Below are 12,413 nucleotides of genomic sequence, written 5' to 3' on the forward strand. Positions count from 1 at the left end.
GAGTTAGATTTAGGGGATTATATACCACTTTAACAAAGGAAAGCAGGTTTGGGCTTTAAGCAATGATAAAGTCATGGGAGAGTGACTAGGAGATATATGCAGAAAACTAATGGAAGGTGAAAGGTATTTTAGTGAAGTCTGTTTATGCAAACTTATGTACATGTTGACTGTTCATCTCGGGCGATAAGTTGCTCTCCCCCTGGTGGTGGGCATGGCTTCACAGAGGGAAATGTATACCTGGCTTTCAGGTGGATTACCTTGTCCTTAAAATAATTCTTCTGACCCAGTGGCATATTCTGCAGTGACATATCCTGGTCCCCTTCAAGTGAATGCACCTTTGCATACTCTGCTATTTTGAAAGCTGCAGACATATTCAGATGTTACAAGAAACAGAGAAAGAAACTTCATCTCAAGGAAAATGTCTAAAAGTAAAAAAATAAGAATATGAGGTGGGCAGGACCGTGGCCAGCTTCTGCCTTTTCTCACGCACATGGGAAGTCAGGAGGAGCTGGCTGGCTGTTCACCTAACCCCGAGGCTGCCTCCATTCTTTTACCAATACCAGGCACAAGGGCGGCTTTCCTTGCCCTCAGAATTTCAAAAACTATTTTGCCCACACAAGTGTCTTGATGGTCTGTAAAACATTCTAAAGTTCTTAATTCTTGGTATGTCCTTTCTTGCTTTGGTAAAGAACATTTAGGGACCAACATGATTTTAAAAGTTAATTGACACCAGTTTTTGCAAGCTTTTATATTCATTATCCTCATTTCTTTTCTCCAGTTTCTAATTTTTCTTGAGATTTCTCCTTATTCTACTCTTATCTGAAAATGTATTTTGTATTAGAAACATGCTAACTTCACTAAATACCTGCTAGAATTTTAGAGGTGGGATGATTGTTAGTCTGGTTCACTCTGAATATTTTGACCACTTGGTAAAGAGGAAGGAAAAGAGGAAGGGAAGAGAGATGTGGCAACAAAGTGGATAATGGTATAAATCATATTGCCATCATTTGGAGAGCCAGGAACAAAGTCCGTTCCTTCCAGTGAACATGTCACAACTCCCAAGACCCCGACATCAGAGCATGCCATGTGCTGTGTGTGTCCAGAGGGTGGTGGCGGTGATGGAGGGATGCTGGAGCTGATGCTGAAGGTGCCGTGGTGAAGCACATTGAAGAGGTTCATCTCTCTGCCCCACCCCTGCCTCAGGGACCTGCTTTGTGCTGGGTGCACAGTATTATTGTCAGCACTTATAGTCAGTACTTATTATTATCTTACTTGATACTCTGCCATTTTTCCCTTGGTAACAATAGAACATAGCCAATAAGAGATCATTCCTACAGCCCTCAAAGTAAAATATGAAGTGACTTCATCATCTTGTATTATCCTCTCTCTCTCTCTCTCTCTCTCTCTCTCTCTCTCTCTCTCTATATATATATATATATATATATATATATATATATATATATATATATATATATCAGGTATCTATTTATCATCTATCTATCTATCTATCTATCATCATCATCTATCTATCTATCATCTGTCATCTATCTATCTATCATTTATCTAGAGAAGGGGTAGGTGTTATAAGAAACTGACTCACAGGATTATGGAGGGTGATATGCAGTCTGAAAGCTGAAGACTCAGAGGAGCCAGTGGTGTAAGTTCCAGTCTGAGTAGGAAAAGACCAATGTCCCAGTGCAAAAATGGCGGAGAGAACAAATGATTCCTTCCTCCACATTTTTGTTCGGTTCAGGCTCTCAATGGATTGGATGATACCCACCCACAGATAGGAGGGCCATCTGCTTTACTCAATCTACAGATTCAAATACTAATCTCATCTAGAGACATCCTCACAGACACACCCAGAAATAGTGTTTAACCAAATACCTGGGCACCTCGTGGCCTGTCTAGTTGACACAGGAGATTAACCATCACTCACCTGCTTGTGAACGCAGCTCACTGTTACGGACTTAGGGTGGAGTGGAGAGAAAGTGTGGGAGAAGTGTGTCCGTGGTGAGCATGCCAGATGAACTTCTGCAGGATGACTTGAATTCTAGTATTTTAGACATAAAAAATACCGGAAAGTTTTCTTCCTTTGGAAGCTAACGGCTGCCATCAACTTGACAGCAGTTCATGAAACAACTTGAAAATAGCAATCCTTGGGTTATCTTTTTGTTTCCAAAATTGCGGATGAGCTTTGTGACCTGAGACTCTTAAAAAAACTGCCAATTTCTGTTTTGATTTTTATGAAAATCAAAATCAAAGGACAAAAGGTAAATGAACACGTTTTTGTTCTTAGAAATTAAGCTGAAGTATCATAGTAATATCTTATGATGGGATAGTTTCACATTCCCTATTTAGGACATTAGCCAAGAACTAAATGATTCTCTGTTTTATAGAATTTTATAATTTTTAGAATTATTATTATTATATATTACTAATGAATTATTAGCCAAAGTTGTTCAGGCAGGAGAACGGTAATTTTTCAAAAATAGTTTAGGGCCGAAACCGGTTTGGCTCAGTGGATAGAGCGTCGGCCTGCGGACTGAGGGGTCCCAGGTTCGATTCCGGTCAAGGGCATGTACCTGGGTTGCGGGCATGTACCTGGGTTGCGGGCATATCCCCGGTGGGAGATGTGCAGGAGGCAGCTGATCGATGATTCTCTCTCATCGATGTTTCTAACTCTCTATCTCTCTCCCTTCCTCTCTGTAAAAAATCAATAAAATATATTTAAAAAAAATAGTTTAGGAAATCTAAGTCTCTGTGTTTTGACACTGGCTTGTTTAGAGTTTATCTGGAGACTAGAAATTTGGCCGCCTGCCTTGGGGAATTGTACCCTCATAACTGTAATTCTGACATGTCTTTATTTTTAGTTGTTTTTTTTTAACTTTGAAATTTAGAATAAAAGCAGGGAGAAAGGAAGAAGAGATATTATGCAAAATTATTTTACACTTTATTAATTATTATTAAGATTTATCTTTATTGTTGAAAGTATTACACTTGCTCCCCCAATGGTCCCCCTCTATCCCTCACCCATTTCCACCCCACCCTGCCAGGCCTTCACTGCACTATTGTCTGTGTCCATAGGTTATGCATAAATGCATATAAGTTCTTTGGCTAATCTTCATTTTTAAAACCAAGTTATGTTGTTCCATATTTTTAAAATGCTCTATTTTTCAAAGGAAAATGGTTCTTAAAAAATCGTGCAGCTGTGCCCAGATCACGCTATAAAAATTTCAGAAAACTACGGTCATAAAGGAAACACTTAGAACATTTATAGGAGCGAAATCAAGTTGAAAATTTGAAACTAGTTGCCTGGGAAACTGCTGACTGGGTCTGGGGAGAGGGTGGCCATTTCTGGGATTTCTGATGAGGTTATTATAAACCTCTATTACCTTCTATTGTGAATATAATCCCACCCCCCTTCTGCTAGGCTCTGAAGAGAGAAAGGAATTTTGAAGAGCAAAGTGGTCCTTGTCCCTGAGAGATGGGAAGCCGAAAGTTGCCAGCATTCTGGGAAATTCACAGTGGTGCTGGATGGTAGCTGGAAGGTCGGGATGGGGAACTTGGCTGCCTCTTCTGCCCCAACTTCTATGATATATTTTGGGAAAACTGCATAGATCTCCATCTTTTAAAAATATTTATAAATATTTTACTGATCTGCTGCCTCCTGCACACACCCCACATTGGAGATCAAGCCCACAACCTGGGCATGTGCCCTGACCAGGAATTGAACTGTGGCCTCCTGGTTCATAGGTCGTCACTCAACCATTGAGCCATGCTGGCCGAGGGCTAGATCTTCTTACTAAGCACCTCTACATATTTGTTTGTTTCTGTTGATTATTAGCATATGGTCCTTATCTTTGCATGCTTAGTAATTTTTAATCAGGTGCTGGAAATTGTATAAAACAGAGGTTCCAGGTGACGATGCCTTTCAATGGAGCAAGTTCAAACTTTTCCTCTGCTAAGAACAGAGTGGGAGAGAGGGAAACTCATTTTAATCCAGTCAGGGTCTGAGTTGGGTTGGAGCTACATTGCAGTTCTAGGAAGATTCAATCCACTTGTTTGCCCATCCCTAGGGCGTGTCCCTTCAGACTTTTAGTCAAGAGGTGGGGTGGTCTTTGTTTCTTAGCACCAATGAACTATGGGAGTGCTGCTGACTTGCTTTTCTGCCCTGCTTTGCAGAGGTCTCAGTTTAGCTCTTTAATCTCCCACCCTTCACAGCCTTGGAATTAGTTGAATGACTTGAAGGGAGAGACCAGCTCTCAGGTTTCCCTTTTAGTCATTTCAGTCCTGAATGCTCGCTAACAGCACCATGAGTTTCCCTGCCTCCCTAGCAGAACCCCTCTGTCTGGACCAAGCCCAGATCCTCAGCCTTTAGCCTTTTCAATAGGTAGACATATATCTTATATTTCAGGAATCTTTTCTATGATTATATTTTCACACATGTGTCCGGCTCCACGGTTGTGACTTTCTTCTATGCATATGCAGGATATCCTTTGCCTGTTTTCTGTATCTATAATTTTGTTTCGAATCCCTTCGACCTCTTTTTGTTTTGGTTTCATTTTGCTTGCTTTCCCCATTTTTTCCTCCTACCTCTTACTGTGCTTTTCATAATATCCATCATCCCTTGTGTTTTTAAGTAATTTATTATTTGCTTTGTTTGTTTTATTTCCCGAGTCCTGCCAGTTTCTCTTTCTCTTCTTCCTGTTATCTATCAACCTACCATCCACTGTCTCGTCCTTTTTCTCTAGTTCTTCTATTTTGCTTTGCTGTCTTCCTTCATTATTGTGATCTTATTTGAATACAGTTTTTATCTGACCTGTGAAAACTCTTTCTGGTGGATTTTCATTTTTACAGGACACATTTTCTGTGCTTTCCCACATTTTTCTTATTGTATAGAATTTAAAAATTGATATGGTATCATTTATTTTTGTAATTCATATTTGAATGCATTGCATGTTCCTGAACCAGGTTCTGGCAGGTGATAAGGGAAGTGTGCATGAGTAGGGGCAGAGGTTACCTCCTCAGCCGGTGTAATGAGACACTTGTCTTAAAACCTCATGTCTGTTTTTGTTTCTTTATCACCTTCATTTGTATTAAATAGACATATTCTGGTATACCATTTCATTCCTTTGTTGGTACTTTTTTAAAAATATATTTTATTGATTTTTTACAGAGAGGAAGGGAGAGGGACAGAGAGTCAGAAACAACGATGAGAGAGAAACATCGACCAGCTGCCTCCTGCACACCTCCCACTGGGGATATGCCCGCAACCAAGGCACATGCCCTTGACTGGAATTGAACCTGGGACCCTTCAGTCCACAGGCCGATGCTCTATCCACTGAGCCAAACCGGTCAGGGCTTGTTGGTACTTTTTACTATATATTTTTTGAATTATTTTCTTAGTGGTTGCTCTGGGGATTACAATATGCATTTTAACATTAAACAATCTAGTTTATGTAGAATAACACTAACTTATTTACAATAGCACATACACATTTTACTTCAATATAGTTCCTGTTTCTCCCGCCTTGTGGTGAATTGTTTCTCTCTTGCTATGTTAAAAAGATTTCTATTTTCTCATGACAGTTTGAACATGAGGTGTCTAGGTGTGGATCTGTTGGAATTTATCTGCTTAGAACGTGCTGCTCTTCTTGGCTGTGTAGATCAAGCATGTCAAACTCGCAGCCCGCGGGCCACATGCCTTGTTCATTTGGCCCGTGTTAGCCTTTGAGTTTGACATGCTTGGTGTAGACTAATGTTTTTCATCAAATGTGGGAAGTTTTCAGTCAATACTACTTCAAGTTGCTGCCCCTCTTTCTTTTGTTCTTTAAATATGGCGCTCTGTGTACGCTCCTCTGGGCTTCACCCTGTTCACTATGGTACCTATAGTCTGTTACACCCTCTGCTTGCTTCACCAAATGCTGTTTCTACCTGGGAAGGTGATCCTTCATTTTTAGAGGGTGTGCTCTAGGTGCTGCCTTTGATACTCACTACTCTGGGTACCCCTGGCACCTGCCACCATTCTCTCTCTTCCCCCGCCCTCTGAACCTACACAACCCCAGTCCTACCCACAGCAGGTCTCAGTCAGGGCGAGGTCCTCCCCTTCTGGGAGAATTCTTTTGCTGGTGATTTTGGAGGCCTGTTGCCACCACATCCCTCTGTACTCTCCGTTTATTCTCTTTTTAAACATATATTTTTATTGATTCCAGAGAGGAAGGGAGAGGGAGATAGAGGTAGAGACATCAATGATGAGAGAGAACCATTGATCAGCTGCCTCCTGCATGGCCCCTGCTGGGGATCGAGCCTGCAACCCAGGCATGTGCCCTGACTGGGAATCAAACTGTGACCTCCTGGTTCATAGGTTGATGCTCAACCACTGAGCCACCGCAGCTGGGCTCATGTAATTCTTTTAAATCTTACTGCGTATCATACTATATTTAGCTAGTGTTCATTTTAACAAAAATGCATACATGGCTGGATTATGAACCCCGCTATCTACCAGTTATTCATTTCAAACTCATTGCATTACTAGTACTGCATGCATCCCCATCCCCCAGATGATAGGGACACGCTGCCAGTCTTGTGTGTTGGAGAAATAACCAACCAGCTTCATTAGCAACAAAAACATTAGAAAGTCTGAAGTGCCTTCACGACCTGGATTTCAGATACCCTATAAAAAGGTAGAGGAGATATATTTGTAAAAGGTGGATCGTTTCTATACGTATTTCTCCAAACCACAGTGTAGATGGATGACTGCTAATTCTTGACCCCTCAGTCCAGTCCTAACAAACCCTGCTAAGCTAGGCAGGCTCTACCCCCAAATGCTGAGATGAGATGAGCGTGACAGCAACGTCTGCTGCTGTAGTGTAATCTCCCCAGAAGGATTCTTTCACCTTAGGCACAAGGTCAGTCCTAGGATCTCCTTCTTCTTTTGCAAACATTACAATGCTTGACTTCAGTATAGGGCTTAAGGCCTCTTTCGTAATCCCATGTTGATGCAATGACTGCTGTGTATATGCTTTGACTTAGTTAAATGTGCTGGCGTAGCTTGTAGATCCTTGAGTTCCAACAATAGCAATTGCTCTATGTACAGTGCAGCTGTTGAGCTGTTAATGCTTTTTCATGGTGGAATTATAGAACTGACTGATACTGAGATACTCTGCACACACAGGCATGGCTTCACTTGTCTGTACAATATTAAAAATATATATTAAAATATATTTGTATTTTAAAAAGTCATGTCTTTCTTATTTTGAAAACACTCAAATCTTGAGTTACAGACCAGTTTGTTTCATGATTTTTCATGAAACTTTAAAATATCCTATATAATAAAAGGGTAATATGCAAATTAACCGAACAGTGGAACTATCGGTTGCTATGATGCGTACTGATCACCAGGGGGCAGACACTCAATGCAGGAGCTGCCCTCTGGTGGTCAGTGTGCTTTCCACAGGGGGAGTGCCACTCAGCTAGAAGCAGGGCTGATGGTTGGCGAGCGCAGTGGCAGTGGTGGGAGCCTCTCCTGCCTCTGCGGCAGTGCTAAGGATGTCTGACTGCTGGCTTAGGCCTGCTCCCCATGGCTTAGGCCACCTCCTTGTGGGGTGTGCGGGCCTAAGCCGTTAGTCAGACATCCCCTGAGGGTTCCCGGACTGCAAAAGGGCACAGGCTGGGCTGAGGGACCCGCCCCTCCCTCCCGGAGTGCACGAATGTCATGCATCAGGCCTCTAGTAGTAAATAATATAACCCATTGATAATTTGTATTAGTTTTTACAAATGATAATTCAGGGACCTTTTCAATCCATTCATGGTAAGTGATATTTGAATGCTGCTTTTGAATTTGGCTCAAAATCATTAAAAAAAATAGTAGCATGAGCCCTAGCTGGTCTTGTTCAGTGGTTAGAACAGGGGTGGGCAAACTTTTTGACTCGAGGGCCACAATGTGTTCTTAAACTGGACCGGAGGGCCGGAACAAAAGCATGGATGGAGTGTTTGTGTGAACTAATATAAATTCAAAGTAAACATCATTACATAAAAGGGTATGGTCTTTTTTTTTTTTAGTTTTATTCATTTCAAACGGGCCAGATCCGGCCCGCAGGCCATAGTTTGCCCACGGCTGGGTTAGAGTGTCAGCTCACAGACTGAAGTGTCACAGGTTTTGATTCTGGTCAAGGGCACATACCTTGGTTGCAGGCTTGACCCCTGGTCCTGGTTGGGGTGTGTGCAGGAAGCAACAAATCAATGTGTTTCTCTCACATTGATATTTCTCTCTCTCTGTCTCTCCCCCTCCCTTCCACTCTGTCTAAAAAATCAATGGGAAAAGTATCCTCGGGTGAGGATCAACAACAACAAAATAGCTTGGGTGTTTCTCTTCTCTTACTGGCTAAATTCTGGATCAACATACTTTTGAGGAGCAAAGCTGAGAGAATGTAGTGGAGAAGTAGTGTGTGGGTAGGGAGAATTAAAAATAAGTGCTCTGAAGTGCTGAGATGCCTGAAAGGATTTAAAACAAAAATGGAAGAGTCCCTAAGGTAGCCAAAACAACAACAACCAACAGCAGCAGCAATAACGAAAAGCCCCAAACCAAAAAACCACATGCCTGGAGATTGACTATTCAGGAAATACAGCCCCAAAGCGGGGTTACTAGTATGGTAACCCTCCCCCCTTGGCACTGCCTGCCACACTCACGGTCCTCTTCTGAAGACAATGAGGGAGGCCAGGTGCCTTTGTGGGGACTTAGGCAAAACTGTTCTAGAAAGAAACTCCATAGGGAGGGTGACAAAGCGATCACTTTGATGCCTTCATTATGATAAATATGGATCCCAGGAGATACTAATATGCAGAAATGGACGTTTTACCCCAATGTCTGCTGGGGCCTGTGCTGGTGGCCCCGAGGCCTGCTGTGTAGTTGTCTTTGGGACCAAGAGTGACGGCCTAGCCAAGAGGAAGATGATGACCTGTTAGACCGGTGCTCCTGGATCTTTGTGTGAGACCCTCATCACTGATGGCACCAGGCATCTCGTCATCCTGAAAAGCCACTGCACACCAGAACCTACATGGCAACTTCCTTCCCAGACCAGAGAGAGCAAGAGGTTGCAGGAAGAAGAGGCGAACAAGTTCTGAAGTCCCTGGTTCAGATTCTTCCCCCTGAGCCGAATCGCTTCGCTCAGGTAGTACAACTACAGCCTGCCCTGTTTGCCCAAGAGAGTTCTTACAAAGAGCCTGTCGAACACGCTGACATTTCAAAAAGGAGTAAGAGGTTGTACACATGTTGTTATCACCTCTCAGCTAATCAAATGTCTTTAACATTGCCTTTTACATATTTTGCCTCCCCTGGGCTGCAAGTAAGACATGAGATCTCCAGACGGTGTTTAGTAAATGTCTGTTGCCTGTATGATCATCTGGAAAACACGACCCTCAGGGTTCATTCAGAAGTGGAGCCACATTCAAAGAACAGAACAAATGGGAATTCAAATCACATGCAAATCAAACTCTAAGGCAGTTCTTACTAAAACCCCCTTTCCCTCCTATTCTCTAGCACTCTGCCACTCTGGGGCCTGTCACTGCCCCCCCACAGAAGGACCCTGTCCCTCACCCTTCCTGGCCCACCTCATACTCTCTAGCCCATCCCTCCCCCTCCCCCAGCTCTCCCAGCCCTGTGCAGGGCCCTCCCCAAAGGTGAGATCCCCTAGGACGAGGGGCTCCTTCTTACTCTCACTGCTAACATCATGAGAAGAGACCTTTCACCTCAGCTTCTTTTCCAAATTCTGCTCCCAAATCCTGCTTTATCCTGCTCAGAGGGAGAGGGAGGAGCTCAGCAGTGGGCAGAATCAGAACTTGACTGATTTGGCAGGAAGAAGGGTTGGTGATGCTTGTAGCAATCAAGGTTTTATTAGAATAAAGAAGTTCTGCCTTTTTCTGGCAAACCGAGAAAAGACGATTTCATCTTTGCATAAATTAATTTCATTAAACTGAGAAGTCATAAAAGTTTGGCATCTGCCTCACTATAATTTATTGGATTACCAAAAGGTTTTTGGGGGGCCAGAAGCTGCAGTTTGTTGAGTCATCATTCTTTTGTTCCATTTGCTGCTGCTTCATAGGCGGTGTCCAAATCGCAGGTTTTGGAATTAGGAGGAAAGTGCTGAGCTGGGCATTTCGTAGCTAGGACGGGCAGTGAGGCTTGCAGCGGATTCTGCATAGAGGAGTAGAGGCCCTGGCTGAATGATGTCTCAGGTCTCAGCAGTGCTTGGCTGCCATCCTTTATTCAATCAGTCTTCTTGAAGACAGAGGGAATTCAGGGAATTCAATTAGGAAAGAGTAGTAAAAAGGAGGAAGCTGTTGCCCTCTGGGACAGCATGGGTGGACCTAGGAAATATTATGCACCAATTGTTTTCTCCAAAGAAATTCACTGAGGGTCCGCTCTGTGTCAACACACTCTCAACTCTCTGAAATTGCCTCACTATGGCGGCCTGTCTTAGGCTTTCTTAGCATCTGGTGTTCACTGTATCTGGGTGCCTCAATAGAAACTTCTAATACAAGCTTATACTCATTTACCTTTTCGTGTGTCCGCTTTGCATCTAAAGCATTTCCCAATCTATCATAAACTCACTTCCCCCAACAAATGCCATGATTTTTCTTTTTTTCAAGTTGCTTTTGAGGTAAAACCTGTAAAAAATCTGAATTGTTATTGCACAGTATTTAAGTTATCTTGCACAGTACCTGGCAGTTGGTGAGTACTCAATGCATGTTAGTTCCTGGTTTCCTTTGATACTAATCAGCACTGGACAGGGGTGGGGGTTGGGGAGTGGTATTTCTGAGGGTTAGCTGCAATGTGGAATCTGAAACTATAGATAAACCTTTCATACTCTGCTACATTAAAATCCATTGGTCTATCTTGCACGGTGAATGAAGCTTTTACCCAGGGATGGTTTGTTAACAACACCATGCATTGTTCACTTAGAAAGTGTGATTCACAGAGTTATGCAGATCTTCCCAATGCACATTTCATTATTCCACATGAAAAAAAATCACATACATTGATATCACCACCAATCTCTCCCCCAAAAGCCATTGAGCATTGGGAAGCTGATGATGAATGCAAATAAATGCAGTAATAAACACACATTTTCCCAAATCCCAATTTTTGCTTGAAAGTTGGAATTTTATCATTGGCAACAAATCTTATTAGGGATTTCCGTGACAGGCTCACTGTCTATCTTTTGAGAAACTGTCTGCCAGACACCCAAGTGTGAGAAACCAGGAGTCTGTCAGTGTGCCGTCAGGTTAAAATTGTGTCTGTGAATAAAGGGACCAGTGCACCTGCAGACAGGTGTGCGGGGCCTTCCCTGGGTGAGCTGTGGCTCTTTGGCTCACAGAAGGGTGTGAGGTGTCCTTTCCATGTTGCCACACAGAATATTAAAATGATGTGTACTCCAGAGCTGAAGTTTTATAAAGTTAACAATTTTGAACGTTTCAAGGACATTCTCAAGTGAAACGGACATTTATTATTTATTTATTTTTCAAAAATATATGTTTTATTGATTTCAGAGAAGGGAGAGGGCGAGAGAGATAGAAACATCAATTATGAGAGAGAATCATTGATCGGCTGCCTCCTGCACGCCCCACACTGGGGATTGAGCCTGCAACCCGGGCACGTGCCCTGACTGGGAATCGAACCCTGACCGCCTGGTTTGTAGGTTGACGCTCAACTACTGAGCCCCATTGGCCAGGCCTGACATTTAATTTTTAATTGTGAGTGCCTGGTGGTGAAGAACGTGACTCCTAATACAATTTGCTGCCATGTCTGATTCATGCTAAGGTGTCAGCAGCTTCAGCCACCATTGCTTTTGCACCATCCCTACAAATCTCAATACACAAAAAAGGCAAATAATCTATTAATATTATTTTGAAAATAGACTTCCTAGTCTCACAGGCCCCCCTAGGCATCCTCAGACCACACTGAGAATTGCTGATGTAGAACATTCCCTCAATCCCAAAAAATCTTTTATGAGATTGACATTTTGACAAATTCAGGTCAACTCTATAAAGAATGTCTCACAATTTGGATTTTCTGAGTTTTCCTTCATGCTTAGAATTCAGGTTAAATATTTTTGGCACAAATGCTGTACAGGTGATGTGTGCTTCCTATTCTATTTCATCAAGAAGCACTTACTGTGAGTTTGTCCAATTATTGATGATTCTACACTTTTTGCTTTTTACAATTCAGTGAATTAATTGGGCAAGTGAGAAAACTTTTTAAAGTGGCCCCTGCCTCCTTTTAACATGTCTCCATCAGACTTTAAGCAATTCCTTGCTTTCTGGCATACAATATTGATGATTCACTTGCTTTCTGGCATACAATATTGATGATTCACTTTCTCCTTTCCCTGAAATCAGCCATTTGTTCAAGG

Source organism: Myotis nattereri (genome assembly GCF_964212035.1).
Source record: "Myotis nattereri genome assembly, chromosome: 2".
Taxonomy (NCBI): domain Eukaryota; kingdom Metazoa; phylum Chordata; class Mammalia; order Chiroptera; family Vespertilionidae; genus Myotis; species Myotis nattereri.